This window comes from Canis lupus, chromosome 12, assembly GCF_003254725.2.
Source record: "Canis lupus dingo isolate Sandy chromosome 12, ASM325472v2, whole genome shotgun sequence".
In the NCBI taxonomy this organism is placed as follows: Eukaryota; Metazoa; Chordata; class Mammalia; order Carnivora; family Canidae; genus Canis; species Canis lupus.
This window is the reverse complement of record NC_064254.1, coordinates 58485699-58494634: the sequence shown is the minus strand read 5'-3', so window position 1 is coordinate 58494634 and position 8936 is coordinate 58485699. Positions and strand designations below refer to the sequence as shown.

General features: G+C 40.1%; 1 long non-coding RNA gene across 1 annotated transcript in view; it reads right to left on the bottom strand.

Moving 5' to 3' along the window:
- Positions 1 to 4464: 4464 nt before the first annotated feature.
- Positions 4465 to 8936, bottom strand: part of LOC112658578 (uncharacterized) — a 45405-nt gene continuing 40933 nt past the window's right edge. Inside the window, exons 8-9 of the long non-coding RNA XR_004804322.2 lie at positions 7250 to 7343; positions 4465 to 4827 (exon numbers count right to left, since the gene is read on the bottom strand). This is a non-coding gene — a long non-coding RNA (uncharacterized LOC112658578). The remainder of the gene's footprint in view (positions 4828 to 7249; positions 7344 to 8936) is intronic.

The following is an 8936-nucleotide window of genomic DNA, read 5'->3' as shown; positions in this document are numbered from 1 at the left end:
GTTTTATGGCTTGTGAATAAATTCCCTTTTTGTCTGCGATAAAATTAAATTGCTATGTTTTAAGAAAGGTAATTAATTTGAGTTTTTCCTGCAATTTTCACACCATATGAACATGAATAAAGCTTTTCATGGCGTGTAAATTTATAAACTGTGATTATGGAAATGAATGGCAGTGACAGGTGTACATTTTATTTTGTTTACAGACTGGTCCCATTTACTTGAAAGTGATTTCACAGATTTCGGTTGAAGTTCAGATGCTTTTGCACTGGTATGAGAACTCTTTGGTGCTTCTGCTGGGGCAGCTTGGCAGAATTGATTTTATATCCTCATCAATGTCACAGTTCTTGAAATTAGAGAGTGTTTTGGCAAAAATAGTGGGTTCATATTTGCCAAGTCATTTTTTAATTCTCCTGAGGGGAACAGTACATGCATTTATAGGTGTTTCTAGAATACTATTTTAGAACAATATTGTCCTAAGTTTGTTGTATGGTCATTAGACCTTTGTGATTCTTTGGTTTAAAAAAAAAAAAAAACCACCACAGATATCATGGATAAAAATGAAATTTGGAAATGCCTTATAGACTCCCAACAGTTTCCAGAAAATGTAAAAGTGTAGATTAGTGTAATGAGAGCTCTGAGGAGCCCTGCAGTCAAGAAGCATATTTAGTGTTTATTGAGCTCAACATTCCCAAATTAACTTGGCCACTCGATTTTCTGGTTTTTCGTCTTCTAAAATCTATCAATGCCCCCTTTAGATCTACTTTGGGATACTCTGATCTTGATTTGGTAAATGGTAGGGAAGTTATAAAATCTGAATTCTGGGGATATGCTGAATGACAATGACCACTTTATGTGTGGTTTTGGTCATTCATGAGCAAAACCAGATCATGAACATACGTCTCTCCCCAACATTAATATTTTGTTCCTCAACCTGAAATAGTTCAATCAAATCAGTACTTTAAAAAAAAACAAAAAAACATTAAGACTGACAATAACTGGGACGCCTGCCTGGGTGGCCCAATGGTTGAGTGTCTGCCTTCGGCCCAGGGCATGATCCTGGAGACCCGGGATCTAGTCCTACCTTGGGCTCCCTGCATGGAGCCTGCTTCTCCCTCTGCTCCCCTCCCCTCTCTCTCTTTCTGTGTGTGTGTGTGTCTCATGAATAAATAAATAAAATCTTTAAAAAAAAAAAGACTGACTATAACCTTTACCTGGACTACCTATTTCATATTCTCCCACTTTCTGAGGAAAACCTAAAATAGCTCTTTAAAAAATTAAATAATGCACATTCATTATAGGGAATACAGATAAGGGAGGAAAAAATCACCCTGAATCCCTATACATACATATCTTGATGTATATTCCCCCTATATTTTTATTTGACTATAACTATGTATCAATTTTGTATTTGATACGTGCTATTTTTATAACCTATTTTTTTTCCACTCAGTGATACACAGTGACTGTGCTTCCATGCCACTCATCTGTAACATCATTGTTTTTTCATTGCACCCATGTGCCATACCTTTTAAAAGGCACAAAACATACAGCGGGTAAAGGGCCGTGTGTTGAAAAGGCTTCCACGTGTTCTTGTTAGGTGTGTGGCAGGGCAGGTCCTACACGGACACCACTGCAGTGCTGCAGGGGTGGCGGGGGGCAGAGGGGTCGGCTCTTCCTGGGGACGAATCCCTCAGCAGAGGGAAATCAAGGAGCAAACAGAAGCTGAGCACCCTGTCTGGGTCCGTCACCCCCCAGTCCTCTCCCCAACTCATCTTCCCAAATACTCCTGGGGCATGTCTCTGCTTGTGGGTGCACCTTCTCACAGGTTGGAAGGGGATGTTGGCCTTAGAGACCCTCTCTGCAGGGCCGAGCAGGAAAGTCAGACCCTCCGCCTATTAGGATATCTAATAGCCAAGCCCACCAGCCAGCCTTTAGCTGCCTGCCCTAGAGATGCCTAATGTCTATGCCACACCAGAAGCTCCCTTGAATGTCCCCCGATTGGATTCTGGTTTCTGGTCAAGCTCTGGAAACCCGTGTTCTGCTGCTGTGAGTTCTGATCTTGCAGTAGCCTGAACAGGTTGCTACTAAGGCTGGTACTAATTTGATTTGATCTGATATTTAAAATTACTCCTTGCGGACACGCTGCGCACACGTATGCCAAAGATTATAAGAAAGCTCCAGTAAAACAGGGGGACATGTAATAAGATTTTCTAAGGAAATGGAAATCAAAACTCATTATCTTTTCAAAAAAAGACTTCTCTAAAGACCCCAGTCTGAATCAAATGCTCCCTTACATACATTTCCCAACTATTTTGCACATTCCTAAGATTCCTGTCACCCTACAGTGTTCGCCTGTGTGTGCCTGCGCAGGTGAGCACCTGAAGGAGATGCCACCCTGTTTTACCTGCTTATTTGTAATTTTCTGTAATCCAGCAGAGTCCCTAGACACTAGTTGTGGAGCAGGGAGCTTAGGATCTTACTCCAATTTAGAGAAGTGGTTAAAGGCATGGAACCTACAGTTCAAGTCTCAGTTTGCTGTGACCTTGGGCAAGTTATTCAATCTCTCTGCTTGGGTTTCTCCATTTAAAAATGCAGATGATAATACTACCTGCTTTGCACGGTCATTCTGAGTAACAATGATTTGGATTTATAATGCACTTCTATGGGGGCCTGGGTGGTTCAGTCGGTTAAGCATCTGCCTTCAACTCTGGTCATGATTCCAGGGTCCTGGGATCGAGCCATGTGGGGCTTCTTGCTCTGGGGGTGAGGGGGAGGGGCAGGGGAAGGGATCCTGCTTCTCCTCTTCCCCGCTTGTGCTCTCTCTCTCTTCTCTCTCTCTCAAATAAATAAATAAAATCTTTAAAAAAAATAATGCACTTTGAATAATGTTTGGCATACAAAAGTATTGCATGGCTATTAATTTAATTTTACTTTAGTCATATCGAATTGCTACTGAAGCCTCTGTTTCTTTACAGGTGCAAGAGAAATATATTGGAAGTGGCCAGCACGGAGCCTGAAACGTGCTACAGGCTCGGTGGACACTTCCCGGGCCACACTTACAACCACTGTGTCCACTCATGAAAGCTTGAGATGGAGTGAGCATGAAAGTGCGCTGAAGGCGTGCCCGTTAGCAACTTCTTGCGCCTCTTGCTTCCAAGCCCTCTTCCCTGCACATCTGTAGTGGTCGTGCAGTTGGCTACTGCAGTTAAGTTATACCACCAGGTTGTTGTGGCTGTTTCTCAGGAGGAGAGATCAGATGTGTGTGTGTGTGTGTGTGTGTGTGTGTGTGTGTGTGGCAGGGGAGGGGGGCGATCACTCATGTGAAAACAGTAGGAAATGCTCAACCCTGCGTCCCCTCCACCCTTTCTCTCCCAAGCTGTGACACTTTGTAATGTAGGTAAGAGAAGAAATCATAGTGGGGTCTTTGGATGGGAGATGGGAAGGAGGCCCATTTTTAATGGCATTGAAATAAGAGGTAAGCCTAAACCCACCATTGCTTATTTATGGCTGTAGTTATTTCTCTCTGGTACATCCCAGAGGGTTACTTTCTGTTGTTAATTGGAACTTCTAAGCCATTTTTATTTACAAAGTGTTTTACAGTCATTGGTATTGATGACTTATAATTCCCCCATGAGTTAGGTGTCAGGATGAGGCATTGACACAGGCTCCACTCTCAGGAAGCTGAGACGTGAGGGTGGATAAATCTGCCCGCCCCTCCCACACAGCAGCCATGGGGTCCCGTTTTGCTTTGTTGTGGCTTGTCAGACCAGTATTACCTTCTCCATGTGCTCCGATAGCCACTACGATCGGATTCCGGAATAAAGGGTCTTTAGAGGAGGGTCGGAGGGAACCTGCGACACTCGGCACGCTTATTTTGTTTTTTAAAGAAGACAAACAACTGCCTGTTTATTGTTAAATTTGTAGTGCCAGTCATGACAAGCATAAGGATAGTAACACTTTTGCCAGCAGGGTGCTTATCTGTTTTACTAGTTCAGAAGGACTTGATTGATGTGAAAGGCCAAGGTCTCAGTGAAGATAATTTAGCCATTTCCATACAGTTTATGCTTGTGTTAGTTGTATCCTGCAGGGGAGTCCCAGGGGGTGGCTTCCCTGACCTTCCCTCTAAAAGGTAACACATAGGAGATTCCTGAAGGAACCATCATCTAACAAGACTAATGATGGCTTCCATGCCTATTATCATTCAGAGACATAGAAAGAGGCTTTAGAAATGCAGTACCACATTCCTCCCTTGATGTTGCACATGATCTATTAAGGCGTTATGTGGCAGATAAATTAATCATTAAAAACTTACTGTTAAGTCTTTACAAATAATAACCAGGTGTACCTTGATTATCTTTGATCTCAATATATATTTTTTCTGTCACTAAACAGATGATACATAGCAGTTTGTTTTACTGACTTTTCTGAAGGACCCAAAGAAAGAAGGCTATTTTCCTCCAGCACTTTCTTCTGCCTTTTTTTTTTTTTTTTTTAAAGTTAGAAGGGCTACAAAGAAGTTTTTCACTCAGTAATAGCTCATGACAGCCAGGATCACTTTTTCATATTGCTTTGCTGGGATGTGAGTATAAAGCATCTTCCCTGTTTATTATTCTAGCCATCCTCCCAGTTGATTTATTTCTCCCGTTCACTGCTACTTAGTATTTAAAAGTTCTGACCAAGGGACACGCTCCACATCTTGTGTGCATTAGGTGTTCCATGATACACTGGATTCCACTTACTGCCATCACTTTGGATTGAGGTGGATTTTTTTTTCAATATCATATGTTTTTTCATCACATTAACCACTTCCAGAGCTAATAACATTTTCTACATTCCAAAAAGAAAAGAAAAAAAAATGAGAAGATGAAATAATACAAATACAACAATCAAGCTAGATATACATAAGACAAATGAAAATGCATTACAACACAGAACAGGTTTAGTACCATAAATGATGTAATGATTAAATCATTCTTAAGTGATTTAATATGCTTCTGGGGAAACTCACGTTAATAGAAATTGCTTGAGTAACTGATAAATTCAGACACGGCACTAGGAATGTGGTGATGGAGATGAGTGGTAACAGGAGGGGAAGAGGTGTCCTTCCACAGGCAGTAGGTTTTGTAAAGCTTAAGACAGCAAGTTTGGTTGAAATTCTTGTTCTCACCACATATCTCTACAGTTTACTCCCTTAGGAAATACATGCTTTTATTAAAGGTTAGTTTAGAGAGGTAAAAGTTTTAATTTAGCCTTTCAAAAATTATTTTTGAAAATCTTTCCTTTGGAGATGTGGAATCTTCAATATCTTAAGGACTATTTTATGGTTGGGTATTGAAATATGGGGATTACTTCAGAGGGAGAATTAAGATTTTTTTTCTGGTTTGTTTAATACAATATACGTGAAAAGGATTCTTTATTCCCTCTGAATTCTGAGAAATTGATGGTGATGATGTGTATTTTTACTTTTTAAAACTTATGTAGAACATGATTAATAGGAAGACAAAAAAACAACCATATCTTCATAAAAATGCCAATTACAACAAGAACATACTAAGGCTATTGATATAACTTAATGTTTTCTTTAAAATCAAAATGTTAAAAAAATAAAAATTAAAAAAAAAATAAAATCAAAATGTTGGGGCACCTGGGTGGCTCAGTGGTTGACAGTCTGCCTTCAGTCATGGTGTGATCCCAGAGTCCTGGGATCGAGTCCCACATCAGGCTTCCTGCAGGGAGCCTGCTTCTCCCTCTGCCTATATCTCTGCCTCTCTCTGTGTGTCTCTTATGAATAAATAAATAAAATCTTTAAACTACATAAAATAAAATAAAATGTTTTTGAAGGGACCGATAACTATTATGAACTGTGATAATAGCAAAAATTTATCAAACATCAAAACTGTTCTAAGTGCTTCACATGTGCTACCTCATTTTACTATCATAATATTATAATCTAGTATTATTTTTCCCTGTATAGAGGCAAAGAGAGATGAAATAATTTTTTAAAGATTATTTATTTATTCAGAAAGAGAGAGAGAGAGAGGCAGAGACACAGGCAGAGAGAGAAGCAGGCTCCATGCAGGGAGCCCAGCGTGGGACTCGATCCCGGGTCCCCAGGATCACACCCCAGGCCGAGGGCGGCACTAAACAGCTGCACCACCAGGGCTGCCCCCCCCCCCTTTTTTTTTTTTGAAATAAATTTCCCAAGAACATATGACTAGGGAGGAATAGAGCAGTGATGGATGAGAAAGTAAATATTGTCTTCTTTTTTTTAAGATTTTATTTATTCATGAGAGACACAAAAAGAGAGAGGCAGAGACATAGGCAGAGGGAGAAGCAAGCTCCCCTCAGGGAGCCCCATGTGGGACTCGATCCCTGAACTCCAGGATCACAGCTTGAGCCAAAAGCAGAGCTCAACTGCTGAGCCACCCAGGCGTCCCAAAAAGTAAATATTTTCTACTGAACAAAGTACAATGCCTTGATGATGTTTTTCTTTTTCTTTTCTTGGTAATACTGACAGTCCATCCAGTGCCATTCTGGCATCTTAGATTGATAAAACTGAGGTCCAGAGAAGTTAAGTGGTTTGCTTAAGGTCACACAGCAAATTAATGGTAAACAGGGAAAGCTCTTCAGCACTCTACCATGGTATCTGAATTGGACCTATTTGGCAGCCTACATTGGACTGGAGTGGTACCAGTGGTAAACGGGTCCCACTCTAAGAGCAGAAAGTAAGGTTATCTGGCTAAATAAAATCAACCCCCTCTTCAGTTAAAAACAAGACACCTTGGGAGTAGAGTAAGAGCATGAGTCAGAATGAACCTGAGGTGAATTTATGGAGCAAATGACAATTTCTTGGGTATGATCCTAACATCCTACTCCTAACTACATCTTCATCGCTTTCCTGCACTATTCAGTGACTTGAATTCAGATTCATTATGCTTATCCTGACTGAAATCCAGTCTCCCTGTATGGTCATCAACTTTAAAGTGTGAGTGCTTTAATAATCCCTTTCTGGGATTTTAAAGAGACCAGCTAAAAAGATCATTGCATGTGGATCTTTTTAGTATTGTAGCATCTAGAGACAGAAACTAACTTAATATAAGAGAGGCTTCCAAGTATTCTTCAATTCAGATAATATAAACAGCCACTTTTTCTTTTGCGAATATACGTCTGACCCTAAAAAAGGTAATGAAAATTTTCGGGGAGAACATTTACAATAGGCATGGTAATTATATATTTATTTTAAGATTACCTATCTTTGAGATGCTCAATCATGGTCAGATTTTAAAAATAAAATCAACTCTTCGACTATTATCCAGTATAGTAGAACCTTGCCAATTAAATTCCTGGAGATAAAATAGAAGCACAGGGAAGTTACTTCTTATAGAAAAAAGTCAGGGTAAAGATGGAACCTTTCTGATTCCAATTTGTATGAGCCAGTATGCCATTTTATTTGGTAATAGTTACAGGGATAGGAGAGGACACTGGGAATATATAACTCTTGGACTTCAGACTAAGATAATTTGAGTTCTTAGATTACTGGGCTAATCTGACTAAACACTAATTTTCTGGGTTCTTATTCTTGTAAATGAGTGCATGTTCATGTGGAAAACACAGACTTCAGACAAAAACATCTTATATCCCTTCCTATCTTCCCTAAACCCAGTGAAGAAGAAAATTAAGGATTTCTACCCTAAGAAGAAAGTAATTCCTCCTTATTAAAGAAATAAAGTTGTCAGATTTACTAAAGAAAATTACAGGATGGTCAGTTATATTTGAGTTTAAGATAAAGAATGTATTTTTTTTTTTTAGTACGTGTCCCATGAAATATTCGGATGTAGCGTATTTTATCCGACAACTCTCAAGAGGAACCCTGAGCCCACTCCTAGTGGAAAGGGGGTGTGGGCACTGACCAGCAACCTGTGGGTCCCCGTGGAAGTGGCTGCCTCATCAGGGCTCTGGAAGAGCAGTTCTTCTGCCAACAGATCTTGGTCTGTGCAGTAGTACAAGCACTGCCTGAGTGTGTCTTGTCTCAGGCTGTGCTTGGAGAGATGGTCATTGCAGGTTGGCCATGTATGGGGCCAAATTCATGTAGGGGAAGTGGCCAGGCCTTCAGGAACTGGACCACAGAGACAAAATTAATCCTTCAATTTTTTTACGCTATTTTGATGGAGGCCATTCTTACATTTTAAGCATGGCATTGATGTTTATATTCAAACTACTGCATTGTAATCCAGTCATGTTAGCTGGATTATATTCAAGGTCTACAGGTTTCATCTAATTTAGGATATAATTTGCTGACCAAAGAAAAAAAATTTATTACAAAGAAGTATTTGTTGTGGGCCTCCTGCACAGTCTTCCAAGGGGGATTTCTTCTAGGTACTCCTCCCAACTCTACGGTACTTCACGGTAACCAAGTGAAAATCATTTGTCCTTCTCAGTCTTGGCTTTCTTATCATCCTTATGTGAAGTATAGGAAGTGAAGCGGTTTGAGGGAGAAGACTCAGCTGAATGATATTATAACTGGAGCTAAGAAGTGATGACTTGTCTGGCAACTACTCAAATGAAAATTGGTGCTGATTTCTAAAAAATGGTAAAACAGTTCCCCCGAGTGATTTTATTCCCACCACTGGCTATTTATGATTTTTAAAAATATATATAAACTAGAAGATGCAAAACATTTATAAGGGGAACCCTGGGTGGCTCAGTGGTTTAGTGCCTGCCTTCGGCCCCAGGAGTGATCCTGGAGACCATGGATGGAGTCCCACGTCGGGCTCCCTATATGGGGCCTGCTTCTCCCTCTGCCTGTGTCTCTGCCTCTCTGTCTCTCTCTCTCTCTACTCTCTGTGTCCCTCATGAATAAATAAATAAAATCTTTAAAAAGAAACATTTTTAAAAAAACATTTATAAAGATTTTAAATGTGTAGTATTTAAAATAA